Source organism: Lemur catta, chromosome 13 (genome assembly GCF_020740605.2).
Source record: "Lemur catta isolate mLemCat1 chromosome 13, mLemCat1.pri, whole genome shotgun sequence".
Classification (NCBI taxonomy): domain Eukaryota; kingdom Metazoa; phylum Chordata; class Mammalia; order Primates; family Lemuridae; genus Lemur; species Lemur catta.
In genome coordinates, this window is record NC_059140.1 from 759,699 (window position 1) to 775,759 (window position 16,061).

The following is a 16,061-nucleotide window of genomic DNA, read 5'->3' on the forward strand; positions in this document are numbered from 1 at the left end:
TAGAGAAAACCCGGAAGTGCTCTGTCGGCAGCCAGGACGGAAGCAGTGGTTCCCCGCCGCAGGGCCAGCCCTCCCGCCACCTACCGACCTCCGGCCTCCTCGGGAAATTGTCCTGGCTCCTAATCAGGAGAGCACGGAGTTTCTCTCTCTGGGATGGTAGTTCTTAAATGTGGCCCCAAACTAACAACATCAGCTAGGAAACTGATAGAAATGCAAATCCTGGACCCCCCCCCCAGTCCAACTGAATCAGAAGCTCTGAGGGTGGGCCCAACAATCTGCGCCCTGTAAGCCCTGGAGGTGGGTACGATACACACTAGGATGTGAGAACTGCTGTATACTTGGATTTCTCAGCCTCCACGCTCTTGACAATTCGGCCTGGATAATTCTTTGTTATGGGAGACTCCTGTGCATTATGGTCGCTGGACAAAATACAGTTAAATTTGAATTTCAGATAATTTTATTGATCTAAAATTCAGATTTAACTGGGAGTCCCTTTATTTCATCTGGTGACCTTGCCTACCTCCATCTTTACTTGCCAAAAATACAAGCCTAATTGTAGGATATTGAGCATCCCTGACTACTCGAGGCCAGTAGCACCCCACACACCCTCCACGCCAGTATGACAACTAAAAATGTTTCCCCCATCCCCTCGAGAACCACTACTCTGTAAGAACTTTGTCCCTCTGAAACCTGCCAGCCCATTAGGAATATAGGACAGTGTACTTCACAGAATACGGTTCCTTGCCCTTGAAGGCTTTGTGTAAACACAAAAATCCCTAGGACCAAACCATGTTAACCTGCAGAAAGAGGGCCACATAATGACGATTTTGTATTTGCTTCCCCACCCTGGCATTTCACAAAGGTTTAAGGTCACTGTAAAGTGTGTTCCAAAATACATGGGGCAGGGGAAAAATAATAATAATAATGCCCATTTGTGAGACTCTGGAGCCAGGGGCACATTTAAGTTCCATAAGCAAATTAGAAGGGGATAGAAGATGAGCCCTGGGAAGATGGAGGTGCTTTTTATATAAGGTAGGACAGTGCTTCCTAACTGGCTTTGTTCCCCAGGACCAGTGTCTCATTCATTCATTTAGTCATTCAATAAGTGTTTAATGTAAGTGTCCACTCAGTGACAGTCACTGCTCTAGTCACTGCTGTTAGAACAATGACAAAAAAGAGACAAAGAAAGAAAAACCCTCTTACTTTCATGATGCTTAAATTCCAGTAAAAGAAACAAACAAGTAAAATATATGGTATATCAATGTGGAAAGTGCTATGGAGAAAAAATAAAGCAAGCAACAGAGATGTATAATTGGGAGAAGACTTGTGAGTCCAGCTTTTTTTTTTTTCTATTTCAGTATATAATGGGGGTACAAAAGTTTAGATTATGTATATTGCCCTTGCTCGCCGTCTCCCCCGCCCCGAATCAGAGCTTCAAGCATGCCCATCCCCCAGACCCCCCAGATGGTGAGCATCGCACTCATTATGTATGTATACACCCATCCCCTCCCCCGCCCCCGAAATCTGCCCGACACCTCATTAATGTTATTCCTAAATGTGCTCTTAGGTGATGATCAGTGAAACCAATCTGATGGTAATTACATGTAGTGCTTATTTTTCCATTCTTGGGATACTTCACTTAGTAGAATGGGCTCCAGCTCTATCCAGGAAAATGCAAGAGGTGCTGTATCACCATTGTTTCTTATAGCTGAGTAGTTGTGAGTCCAGTTTTAAATAATTTGGTCAAGGAAGGCCTCAGAAGGTTGTATTTTAGGGAAATGCCAAAAAAATTGAAGAGAAAATTCCCCATGCAGAATTTTAGAGGAAAAATATGTGAAGCAGAAAGAAGGCATATACAAAGGCTCTGAGGTGGGAGCAAGTTTGCCCCACCTTTGAGGAACAATATGGCTGGAGCTGAGTGAGGAAAGTCAAAGAAATAAGGTCAGAGAGTTGAGTTGAACAGGAGTAATGAGCTACATATGTCGTGTGCTTGATACCTGCTTCTTCTGGACCTTGATCTAGAGACAATTCTCACTGCAATGTGCATACTTGCATATGTATTTTATTAAAAGTGAATAAAACAGTCAGGACCAAGTCTAAGTGTTTACAGAGCTCATCTAGACATTTTCAGCACGTTGCTTTGAATTAAGCTGCATTTAATAATTTCAAGTCAAATCTTCTGAAAAGATTTTCAAACTCTGGGTAGAAAGGCACGGGGAAGAACTTCATAATAGGAACTGGAAAAAATTCAGCCCATTAAGCCTGAATTCTTTGTAAAAATATATATTTTGAAATTGTTTTTAATTTCAGGGATTTTAGATGAGATGGCCCCGAAGAACCAGGTACCAGGTAGTTTCAAGCCAGGACCCCCCCCCCATAATTAATGCACCCAGGATAAGAGGAGGGACATTACTCAAGACATTGCTGGTTTCTTAAAGCTCACATGTTAAGCAATGATGCTGGAGGTGATATGTGTGCTGATAAGGATAGAATTGATTAGGTGCACTATGTATAGCTGAGGATTTAATATCCTGCATAAAGTTAAGAATTATTGTTGTCTATGGGGACAATAAATGTATGTATGATTGTGTGAGTCAGGGATCTCCAGAGAAACAGAACTAATAGAAGATATATACAGAGATTTATTATGAAGAATTGGCTCACAAGATTATGGAGGCTAAAAAGTCTCACAATGTGCTGTCTGCAAGCTGGAGACCCACGAAAGCCAATGGTGTAATTCCAGTCCAAGTCCAAAGGCCTGAGAACCAAGGTAGCCTACGGTGCAAGTCCCAGTCCAAGGGGAAGAAAAGATCAAATACCTTAGCTCAAGCAGGCAGGCAGGAAGCAAAAGGGGTGAATTCCTCCTTCATCCACCTTTTGTTCTACTCAGGCCTTCAACTGATTGGATGATGCCCACCCACACAGCAGAGAGCAATCCATCTTACTGACTCCACCAATTCAAAGACTAATGTCATCTGGAAACATCCTCACAGACATACCCAGAAATAATGCTTGATCTAGGCACCCCTTGGCCCTGTCAAGTATATACCTTATACTGAAAAAGTATTTATTTCTCTTAAATTCAAATTTAATTGAGAATTCTACAGCCCGTAGCATGCAGCGCCCTTAGCTTTAGGTAGAGAAATGACAGAGATGAGGTCTCCAGCTTCTGTGTTGACAATAGACAAAAAGGGGCAAGGGCAGATGCAGGGAGAAAAGAAGAGAAGCCGGAAGGCTGCAGAGATATCCAGACATGGAATGAGGGTAGAGGCAGAGGTGCTGAGAAGGGATTGGATTTGGGATATACTTTGAAGGTGGATCTGATGGGATTTGCTGATGTGAGTGCAAGAGAAGAGTCCTGGATGGTTTCTGGTTTTTGGCTTGAGCAAAACTGGAAGCGTGCCATTAGCTGACATAAGGAAGGTGGTCGTGGGAGGAGCAGATTGGGTCTAGGGTGGGCAGAGGTCAGAATGTGTGGTGTATGGGCCACATAAATAGAATCAAAAATAAAGACCATATGATCCTCTCAATAGATGCAGAAAAAGCATTTGACAAAATTCAACACGCTTTTATGATAAGAACGCTTAACAAAATAGGCACAAGCGGGACCTACCTAAAAAGGATACAAGCCATATATGACAAACCCACAGCCAACATCATACTGAACGGGGAAAAATTGGAACTGGAACCAGACGAGGCTGCCCACTGTCCCCATTACTTTTCAACATAGTATTGGAAGTCCTTGCGAGAGCTATCAGGCAAGAGAACAGAATCAAGGGTGTCCAAATAGGGACAGAAGAGATCAAACTCTCACTCTTCGCTGATGATATGATGTTGTATGTGGAAAACCCCAAGGACTCAACCAAGAGACTCCTGGGATTAATTAATGAATTCAGTAAAGTCTCAGGTTACAAAATCAATACACACAAATCAGAGGCATTCATATATGACAATAACATTCAATCAGAGAACCAAATTAAGGACTCAATACCCTTCAAAACAGCAACAAAGAAAATGAAATATCTAGGAATATATTTAACTAAAGAGGTAAAGGACCTCTATGGAGAGAACTATGAAACACTAAGGAAGGAAATTGCAGAACACGTAAATAGGTGGAAAACCATACCATGCTCGTGGATTGGAAGAATCAACATTGTTAAAATGTCTATGCTACCCAAAGTAATCTATAGATTCAATGCAATTCTTATTAAATTACCAACATCTTTTTTCACAGAGTTAGAAAAAATAATTATACACTTTGTATGGAATCAGAGAAGACCCCGTATAGCAAAAGCAATTTTAAGCAATAAAAACAAAATGGGAGATATTAATTTGCCAGACTTCAAACTATACTGCGAGGCTGTGGTTCTTAAAACTGCCTGGTATTGGCACAAGGGCAGGGACACAGACCAGTGGAACAGAACAGAAAATCCAAATATAAAACCATCCTCATATAGCCATCTAATCTTTGACAAAATAGACAAAAACATACTCTGGGGACAAGAATCCCTATTCAACAAATGGTGCTGGGAAAACTGGAGAGCCACATGTAGAAGACTGACACAGGACACACAGATTTCACCTCTCACAAAAATCAAATCACGGTGGATAACAGATTTAAACCTTAAATGGGAAACGATTAGAATTCTAGAAGAAAATGTAGGAAAGACTCTTACAGACATTGGTCTAGGCAAAGAATTTATGAAGAAAACCCCTAAGGCAATCACAGCAACAACAAAAATAAATGAATGGGACCTGATTAAATTAAAAAGCTTCTGCACAGCCAAAGAAACAGTCACGAAAATAAACAGACAGCCTACGGAATGGGAAAAAATTTTCACATACTACACATCAGATAAAAGACTGATAACAAGAATCTATTTAGAACTCAGGAAAATCAGCAAGAGAAAATCAAACAATTCTATCAAAAAGTGGGCAAATGAGATAAATAGAAATTTTTCAAAAGAAGTTATAAGAATGGCTAACAAACATATGAAAAAATGCTCAACATTCCTAATCATCAGGGAAATGCAAATCAAAACCACAATGAGATACCACTTAACACCGATGAAAATGGCCTTTATCAAAAAATCCCAAAACAACACATGTTGACGTGGATGCGGAGAGACAGGAACACTCATACACTGCTGGTGGGACTGCAAACTAGTGCAACCCCTGTGGAAAGAATTATGGAGATACCTTAAACAGATTCAAGTAGACCTACCATTCAATCCAGCAATCCCATTATTGGGCATCTCCCCAGAAGAACAAAAGTCATTCTATAACAAAGACCCCTGCACCCGAATGTTTATAGCAGCACAATTCACAATCGCAAAGATGTGGAAACAACCCAAGTGCCCATCAATCCACGAATGGATTAGTAAACTGTGGTATATGTATACCATGCAGTATTACTCAGCTATAAGAAATAACGGTAATACGACATCTCTTTGGTTCTCCTGGAGAGAGCTGGAACCCATTATATTAAGTGAAGTATCCAAAGAATGGAAAAGCAAGCATCACATGTACTCACCAGAAAATTGGTTTCCCTGATCATCACCTAAATGCACATTGGGGAAGGATACCAATTGGATATCAGACTGGGATGGGGGGTAGGGGGAGGGGATGGGTGTATGCCTACATGATGAGTGCGTTGCACACCGTCTGGGGAATGGTCATGCTTGAAGGTGCTGACTCGGGGAGGTGGGTGGGGGAGGGGACGGAGGTATGACTACATGGTGAGTGCCAGGCGCACTGTCTGGAGAATGGACGCACTTGAGGCTCTGACTCAGGGGGTTGGGCGGGACACGGACAATGTATATAACCTGAGCTTTTGTACCCCCATGAAGAGCTGAAATTAAAAAAAGTAAAATAAAAAAATAAAAAATAAAAATTCTGTTTTATTAAAAAAAAAAAAAGAATGTGTGGTGTATGGGTGTGGGGAGGAGGGTGTGGTGTGTGGTGTGTGTGTGATGTGTGTGGAATGTATGGCGTGTGGTTTGTGTGGTATGCATGGGTGTGGGTATATATGTGTATGTGGTGTGGGGGGTATGTGGCGCAGTGTGTATGTCCTATGTGTGCTGTGGGTATGTGTGTGGTGCCTGTAGTGTGTGTGGTACCTGAGTATGAGTGGGCTGGGATTACTCCTATGGCCCTTGGGCTGGTGAGAGGCCACATAATATGTGGTGAATGGTCAGAAACCAGGCAGCCTAAACTTGAATCCTGACACTGCCTCTTAGGAACTTTGTGACCTTGCGTAATGTAAGGTTTAAGACCAGAGTCCATGGGAGGGGCGGTGCAGCCCAAAGTCAAAGCACCCTCCCAGGTTTCAGCACCAGATGTAAGGTTTTTGGATTGGCCGATGCCAGAGAAAGACGAGCAGAGTTGAAAGGGATAAGTAAAGAGGCTTTATTGGAGCGCTCCCAGGTGAGGGTAACAAGTCCCAAGAGACGGACCCGGGCGAGCTTCACGGGTCCCATGAGTGGACCAGAGAAGTCGCCCCTCCCAGAAGTTTTGCGTGGGCTTGTATATGTTTTTAGGGCTGGGGTAGGGATTTCTTTGGTAGGAAGATTTATGGTGGGGAGAGCAAGGAATTTTCTGTTGCAGTTTTAGTGCGGGCATTGAGAAATAGGAGGGGCTGGTGGTATGTGTGACTCCAGGAACCCAGACCCTTATCAGGGTAACCACCCAGGTGTGGCTATTCTTTAACTTAGCTGGGCCTTGCAGGCATTGTTCTCAGCAGGTCTCGTGGGCTTCTTCTTTTTCCATTAGGGAGGGGAGGGGTTCCCGCCACCAGCCTTACAGGTAAGTCTCTTCATCTCATTGGGTCTCAATTTCTTTACATTAAAATTGTGAAAATAATAATAGTATTTATCTCATAGGTTTGTTGTAAGAAGTGACAGAAAACAATATTAAATGGAAAACATTTAGTACAGCATCTGTCTCAGTGTCATTTATTTTGTTATTTATATTTTTATCATTCTGCTTATTGTTGTTTTATTATGGGGTCAGAGTCAAAAGTGCTTGAGAAACACTTATAGCATAGGATTGACAAAGCTAAAACCAGTGTCTTGCATCAGGCCAGCCCCTCGCCCAGGCTGGAACATTCCAGTGGTTGTAGCCTGTTTTGCTTCCACCATCTCCTAACTCAAAATTTGTGTTTGCTGTGGCATTCTTGCCAAAAATAAATGTCCTCTGTCTAATAATGAGCACACAGCCAACAAACCATTCAGCAAGGCAATTGCACAGAACTCTTAACAAGCATCAAGGCCAAAAAAGACAAGGAAATAGCAGAGATGAAAAGCAACTAAGAAGATAATGGCAATCAATGTGAGATACTGGACTCACATTGGGTACGTTAGTAAAGAAGCTGGTGAAATTTGACTAAGGCTTGTAGTTTAGTTAATTGTGTTGTTTGTATCAATGTTAATTTCCTGGTTTTGAAAACTATAGTATGATTATGTAAAATGTTAGCCTTAGAAGAAGCTGAGTGAAGGGTATACTCTTTACTGTTTTTGTAACTTTTCTGTAACTCTAGATTATTTTCAAAATAAATAGTAAACTTATGTATGTATGTGTCTATACATAGATACATATCTATGTACACATATATGCATACAAAGGTAGATAAATACGATTTGGCTGCCAAGCCACCGGTGTGCCCCAGAGTTTTACCGTCTTGAGATTTTCTGATTATCCTGCTCTTTGCGGTGTGATCCTTCCACTGTAAATCCCCTATTGACTGCTTTCATTATCACTTGAAGGAAACATTTTTTAAAAAATATTCCTATTGCACACTCCAGGGAGGCTCTCAAGAGACTCTGGTTGGTGAGAGCTTGCCATGGCAAACCCTCGGCTCCCACAACACTCCTCCCCAGGAGCGCAGTCTGAGCCACACAGCGGGGGAGGCTGCTCACAGGGTGCTGGCTTCCAAAGCCACGGACACCGGTGGCAGGAGTCTGATTTGGGCTTGTGGGAAGCTGGGCATTTTCAACTCCATAAATACACTTCCCCAACATGGAAACCAGATCCTTCAACCCCCTCCTCCCCCTCTTCAACTGTGATTTTTGTTCAATACCTGAGTCCATGTAATTTGAATTTAAAGAGATCAAACTTTCTCTTCGGCAGAACAGAAATGATCCCTGAAGAATCGCTAAAAGTGATAAATCCCTTGGTACTAAATTAACAGTCACCCTCACTTCTCAGTACAAGAGCATAATTAGTTCCAGAGGTGGGAATTTATTTAGGTGATCACATTAGGATTGATCTAGATAACAGTATTTCTATAATATTAATGGATGTACACTCAAGTATCAGGCTAGTGATATTGATAATAATAACTCATACATGCATATTATTAACAACTCTATCCTCTGTCTTTATGCTAATAAAATGTACGCCTTCCTAAAGAAAACTGGCAGTTAGCAGCCACAGGGAGCTCTGCCTTCAGCAGTTTCCCAGTTTGGACCTGGGGCAAGTTGATGCAAACTGAAGGTCACCTCAGCAAGGCCTTGTGGCTTCCATTTTCGCACAAAAATACCTTAAGGCAGATCATTGAAGAGTACACACAGAGAATAGAAAAGCTTGCTTTATATAAGGAAGACGTCATATTTCAACAGCAAATCTGATATATAAGCCAGTCTCAGCGCTGCATGTGTTTATTTAGCAACTACTATTTGCATATGTAGCAAGTTATTATTAAATAAAATGGGACTCTCTGCTTCAGTTTAGACTGAGCTGCCAATCTGAGAGACATCATTATCATACCGAGTGTAAGGCAGATTCCGGATGCAGAATTTAGAAATGGAACAACTGGGAAATCGGTCCCTAATTCCTCTCTTATGATCAGCTTCAAATAAATAAAGAACAGGATAGGGGTAGAGGTAATAGGACAGCTAAGACTGACTTTGTCAAGCACTGTTGCTTCCTAGGCGTCCTCCCCACCCTCAGCCTTCAAGTGGTGAATGGGAGGGGCGTGCCTTCATTAGTCCCACGTCTAATCTGAAGGAAGTTTTGTTTTTGAACTGAGACTGGGTTTCGTAATTAAAATGATGGTGGTTCTGTTGGGTACTTTATTAATTTTCTACTGCTGGTGTAACAAAATAACACAAATTTTTTATCTGACAGCCCTGCAAGTCAGAAGTCTGACACAGGTCTCACTAAGCTAAAATCGAGGTGTTCGCAGGGCTGCGTTTCTTCTGAAGGCTCCAGGAGACAGTACATTTCCCTGCTTTTTCTAGCTTCTTGAGACCATCTGCATTCCTTGGCTTGCAGCAACTTCCTCCAGATTCAAAGCCCTCAGTGTTAGACTCAGCCATTCTCACATTGTATCACTCTAAACTGCCCTTCTGTCTCCATCTTCCACATTTAAAGACACTGTGATTACATTGGCCACACCCAGGTAATTCAGAATAATCTCTCTATCTTTAAGGCCTGCTGATTAGCTGCCTTATTCCACATGCAACCTTAATTCTCTTTTACTATGTTATGAAACATAGTCACATATTCTGGGGATTAGGATGTGGACATCTCTGGGGAGCCCATCACAAGTACCTGAGAGTGAGTTTAAGTGTCCCTGGCCACTCCAAATTTTTCTCCACAGATACGAGCTGATACCCCCTGAACACATTTTTACCAGATCGTGGGATGGGAGCACATAAAGTTGTGTTTAACTTTTTTACAAATGGCAATCAATCATTATACTGCTTTCAAAGCAAAGAAATGGAAAGACAAACTTTAGTGTTGGGGAGCTTGCATTTAACGTAGGCAAGGCTTGAGTGACACTTAGGAAGTCATTAGTGAATAATGCATGACTAAGGCATATTAATAAGTCTTAAATTGTGTGGTAGAGACAGTAGGCAACAAATATGAATTCATAAAAGGCAGTTTTATAATTAGAGGAGGTGATCTTGTAAATTTTAATGAAATATTTTTTCAGATTATAAATATAATACATGTTCATTAAAAAACAGTATTTCAGGCAAGGCAGAAAATGGTTAAGGAGACGGTGCTCATCAACTGCCCCTCGAGCCCCACCCCCTAGGTAACCAGCATCAACATTTCAGCAATTATCTGACCAAAGTTTTCCTGTACACACCTATTATTTCTGTTAAAAAAAAGTTCATATTAGCACATTATGACTTCTGTTTTTAAATTTTTTAGTTTTTCACCTAAGAGGTTCTCCCGTGTCAATAAATTTAGTTTTACATCATCATTTGTAAGGATGATTTCAATTTACAATGATTTATTTAACACATCCCTTAATGGGTGAATCACATTTAGATTTTTTTACCCGTTTCTCTTACCAGGCTCTCATGAACCTCCTTTACACATACATCTTTGCACCACTTAAATGATTATTTCCCCAGGATAAATTCCTAGAAGTGCAATTGCTCAGTAGGAGAGTAGGTGTTTTTTTAATGACTTAACATATATTACCAAATTGCCCTCCCGAAAAGTGATGCCAATTTATTTGTTTTAACTGTGCAAATTTGATAGTCTTAAAATGGTATGTTATTTCAACTTGCATTTCTCTGCTTATTGCCCATTTTATTAATATTTCTTCTTTTATGAATTAGAAGTTCATTTTTTTTTTTTTTTGAGACAGAGTCTCACTTTGTTGCCCAGGCTAGAGTGAGTGCCGTGGCGTCAGCCTAGCTCACAGCAACCTCAGACTCCTGGGCTTAAGTGATCCTCCTGCCTCAGCCTTCCTAGTAGCTGGGACTACAGGCATGTGCCACCATGCCCGGCTAATTTTTTCTATATATATTTTTAGTTGTCCAGATAATTTTTATTTCTATTTTTAGTAGAGACGGGGGCCCCCCTCAGGCTGGTCTCGAACTCCTGACCTCGAGCGATCCACCCGCCTCGGCCTCCCAGAGTGCTAGGATTACAGGCGTGAGTCACTGCGCCTGGCCTAGAAGTTCATTTTTTAAATTAATCTGTGAAGCACATGTTAAGAATATTACCCTTTAGTTGTAAGTTGCATATTTCCTCCTGTTTATGCTTTGTCTTTTGTTTTGTTTATGCTGATTTTTGTACACAGATTTCTAATGTTTATCTTTTATATATTAATTTTTTCCCTTTTTATTTCTTTAGTGTTTGGCTTTTAATATTATGTTTAGAAAAGGCTTCACACCTCAAAATTATTAAACAATTCACATATATTTTCAACTAATACTTTTATACTTTTGGTTTCCTTTTTATTTCCCTTTGTTTTTTTTCCCCCTAGCCTAGAGGATTCTGGGACGTTCATGCTGGTATAGTTTCTGCTTTTACTCAAGTCTCCTCATAGAAACAAGACAGAGCAACCAAATAACAAAATCCCATGGACAATATTTATAACAAAATTAGGTGGTGAGGTATCCCCCAAACCCAAAATACCAGCAGATGAGGATAAAATACCAAGTCACAAGAAAAATGTAATGGCAAGGGGGTGTCTGACATCCTGAAAACAGAAGAACCACAAAATTGCCAGTAGGCATTCACTGGAAACTTCAGCAGGCTAATTTGAGACCAGCAGATAAAGCTGGTAAGGGTGTTGTCCAATCCACTATTGATCCCACTCTGAAAGAGCAGGAGCAGGACCCCACTTTCTTTAACACTCTCCAAAACAGTAGAGGAGGGCACTCCGTGAAGTTAGAAAAACTATCCTGAACCATGTCTCCTTCTAAACGTACAGGAAAACTAATTTTACAGGAAAATGAATAATAGAAAAAGATCAAGGTCAAATTTCATACAATGAAGAAAAAAGAGTGGGATAAAATCTCTACAAACAATAAAAACATGCCAGAAAAACATGCCTACAAAACAGGCCAAAACTGTACCCTGTGGTTTCAGAAAGAACTAAAAGACATTAAGAAATAACATGACATGAATGAACAACAGCAATAAAAAATATCAAAGCTCAGAAGTGAGGTTTATAATCAAGAAAGAATTAAAATAAATGAAAAATTCATAACACAAATGAATACTAATGTAGAATACAAGAATAAATGAACATAAAATGCATTAAGAGAAATAGAAGATGAAAAGGAAGAAAATCTTAAAAATCAAGAAATTAAGAAAGAGATGAAAAGCATTCAAGATAAGGTAAAAAAAAAAAGTTGAGATATTATAGGTAAGGAAAATCTACCATATGGATGATAGGAGTCTCTCATAAAGAAAAATAAGGCAAGGAACAGAATAAATTCTAAAACTGTAAAAAAAACTTTAAGGAAGAAAACCAAAAAAGATTTGAATCTACATTTTGAAAGAGGCCACAACATACCTAAGTATGTCAATCTAGAATGAATAATAATAGGAAAACACACACTGGTAAAGTTGTTGAACTTCAAAGAAAAAAAATCATTTGGGCACCTAGGTAAAAAGAGCAAGTGACTTGTCAGGGAAAAAATTAGATTACCAAAAATTGGATGGCAGTATTGGATGCCAAAAGAAAACTGAGTAATATATTTAAGATACTCAAGGCAATAAAATGTGGATCAATGATTTTGCAATGAGCAAAATTAATTTAAGTTCTGACAAAAGGGAACTGGCAAACTGTTATCATCATGTGAGAACTCAAAGAAGTGTGTTCCCATGAACCCTTTCTTATGGACTGCTAGAAAATGAGCTTAAGGCAAACAGAAATGATGACAGACACTGACACAAAGAACGGTGGTGAGCATGAAATACGAGTTACTTGTAGAGCTAACACCAAGCGAAGGTTGAAAGACAGAGATTTAGTTTGCAATGACTATATGGTCTGACAATGCAGATGTAGCGCAAATGTTTTTTAAATAGGGGATGAGGGTGTGAGGAGAATGAAGAGAACAAATACAAAAAATTTTAACGTATTTTCAGTCATCATATAGTTGATGGTAGTATGAGTATTGTTTTGTTTTTGTTGACACCGTGAGTGATGTAGGAAAAAGCAAATGAGTAATAACAAAATGTATTAATTCTGTTATTCCCTATTTCCTCAAGAACCAAGATTCTCACTGTTGAAGAAAAGAGATAAAGATGTAATATAGAAAAGATTCAGCTTAAAAACCCGAATTGGATTTGGAGGTATGAATTCATGAAGTGTTTAAAAATATGTATACATATTTCCCAGCTCTGTCCATTGAAAAGGCTTAGAAATAATGAGCAACCTAATAGTATCGAGCATTCCTATTCCTGAGAACAGATCGTGATTTTGAAACACCTTTTCCCTGTAAAAGGAAAAACGGAGACTTGGACAAATGGTTGCTTCCAAGTCTAGCACCAGAAATATACAAAATGAGCCTCAAACATTGTGTCCTACCAGATGGCCAGGAAACTAGCAGGACCAGTAGAGTCATGACTAAAGGACTTGGGAATCTACTTAAAAGAGCCCCCACTGGCCAAAGATGGAAAAATTAGAACTTCAATAAGTATAATCATTGTAATGGATTAAAACACATTATGCATGCTTAAAAATGAGTTCGTAAAGACACCAAAAAAAGTTAATTGGCCACCTTTGGAGAATAACATAGGGCAAATTTATTATCTTAAAAGTTAGTAAATAAGAGGAGAAAGTTAGGCATTTACCCTGCTTTTCCTGTGTGATTTATACTGATGGATAAACAAATAATAGAGAAGGGAAAATGTCTCTTTATAAAAGCATTCCATTCCCATTCACTTGTGTTTGTATTTTTTTAAAAAAAGCATTTCAGCTAATAAAAAAAGAAAATGATAAATTTAGAATATTAAAATTTGTAACTCCTAATAAATTGATGGATTTAGCAGATTTAGGTATTGAGCATCAATAGCTGCTAATATCACAAAAAGACAAATTAGACATGAGGTGCTTGCTGATGAAGAAACACACCATCAGTATCAAGTTTCCTGCCAAAGGGCCTGAACCCGGGTCTAACCAAGCCTCTGAATCAGCTTGCAGGAAACTTCAAGGACAGAGAAGCAGGCTAAAAAGCACAATTAACACAAAAACAGCAACATCCAGACCATGAGGGTGACGAAGATTCTGTGCTTGGCCAAACTTTAGTCAGACTCCTGAACCTCCTCCGAGGCCATCTGTGAACTTCCTAGCAAAACCCAGTTTTAGCAAAGAGCACTTCTAACTCGGGTTAGCAAGAACTCCCACCCTCACCACCCATCTGATCGGGTTCCTCATCCTCCACCATCCCCTAGGTCATGTCTGATTACCCTGTCCTGCCTTCATCAAGAATCCTGTTAGGTAGAGTTAGCCAAAATCCCCCTACTCCTGTTTCCTCTTAGTAATTTTCCACGTAGTGATCCCCAGCCCTGCTCCTTGGCTGTCAATTCCCATTTGCCCGCGCAGTGTTGGAAATTGAGCCCCATCTCTTCCACTGCAAAACCCCATTGCCATGGTCCTTATACCTACCACAGTGGTCCCAATGGTCCTCCTCACTGTGCCTTAACAAATGCCGTTGATGAAAGCAAGGAAATACAACTCTAATGACATGGCCCTTTAAAAGATGAAGTATGAGGGGAAAAAGAGATGGAGGGGGAACATGAAAATTAAGAGAGACTTAAAAGAGATTTTTGAATTGTAAAAGCATGTAGGATAAAACTAAATTATAGGATCCAGGGATGCTCATTTGGGTGATAAAACTGCAAAGAAAGTTACAGAGGTGGCACCTTGTATAAACATATTAAGTTATATGTTGGTTTACTGTGTCCATGTATTATTTTACAATAAAAGTAATTTCAAATATTTATTTATGTGGAATTTATCCTGAAATCTGTCATATGCTAGTGACCTAACTTTATTTTTTCCCAAATAGCTAGTGAACTTGTAGAATTTAATGAGGGGCAAAGACCCAGGTGGCAACTCCTCTAATATAGTCACATGAGGATTTTTTGTTCCTGAAATAAATGTCAATAAAGTTAGACACAGAGGAAGGGCCTTTATTATTTAGGCTTTAAAATACAGGTGATATGGGTATATGCCCAATGGAAATAAGTACTTGTATCTACTAAAAGGCATGTGCCAGAATATTCTTAGCAGCATTATTCCCAAAAGCCAAATGCTGGAAACAACCCAAATGTCCATCAATAGTGGAACAGATAAATAAATTGTGGCATATCATGCACAGTGAAAATGGATGCACTATTGCTACACCAATGACATGAATGAATCCCACAGACATGGTGTGGATCAAATGAAGCCAGATGATTCTGTTTAAATGAGGTTCAAGAAAACATCATACTGGCCACTGGCACCATGAGGATCTAGACTTTGGAGCATGTCTTTGACCACCTGTGGGAAACTGTCACAACAGCTGCAATGCAGAAACACCCAAACCCTATGAACCAAAGTATGGTTGGAGTTGATGTGTTGACTAGACATAGATCCCTCTGGAAAGCTGTACAGCCATAGACTTCTCAGCATACAGTAGATCTCATTTCCATTGTGAAGTCTCTTATTGGTGCATCAAGAACCAAAATATATGTGCAAAAACATTCAGTGTTGATCCTATAGAGAAAACAATGGAACTTAAATATACTAATATTTCATTTACAAATATGGTTTCAGTGGATGAGAGACATATACAAACTACATTCTCAGAACCCAGAAAAAACTATTTTGACTCACGCTATCATAGTCATTGTGAAAGGAGTCAGCCTCAGAAGTTAATCTTGAAGGACTGATGACAAATAGGATATATTCAAATGCTAACAAAGGCCAAGAAGCAATGGAATGAGTAAATTAAATGCCGAGAGTGAAGAAGTGACAGCTTCAGCAAGAGGAAACATAAGGACTTTGATGGGGACAGCAACATTTGTAGAGAAATGATAACAACAACATCAGGTCCCCAGGTGTCCCCAAGCTGGCAATATATTTATTTGTTATTTTAAAAATACAACTGCATTTTAGGTCAAATTTTCTTTAATAAGCAAATGTAGGGCTATGTGACTTTTGATCAAAACAAAGAGATGCAAGGCTTCCAGATAAAGGGATCATCTATAAAAAAAGTTCAAGAACAAGCTATACTAGCTGTCTCCATTAAAAAAGTAAATAGCAAGGGAAAAAATAGCCAGAAGGATCAGTAGGAAGCAGGACACCACGTTAAAAT

The 16,061-nt window shown here is 39.7% G+C and overlaps 1 pseudogene; it reads left to right on the forward strand.

Moving 5' to 3' along the window:
• Positions 1 to 15,208: 15,208 nt before the first annotated feature.
• LOC123649227 lies at positions 15,209 to 15,781 on the forward strand (annotated as a pseudogene).
• The last annotated feature ends 280 nt before the right edge of the window (positions 15,782 to 16,061 follow it).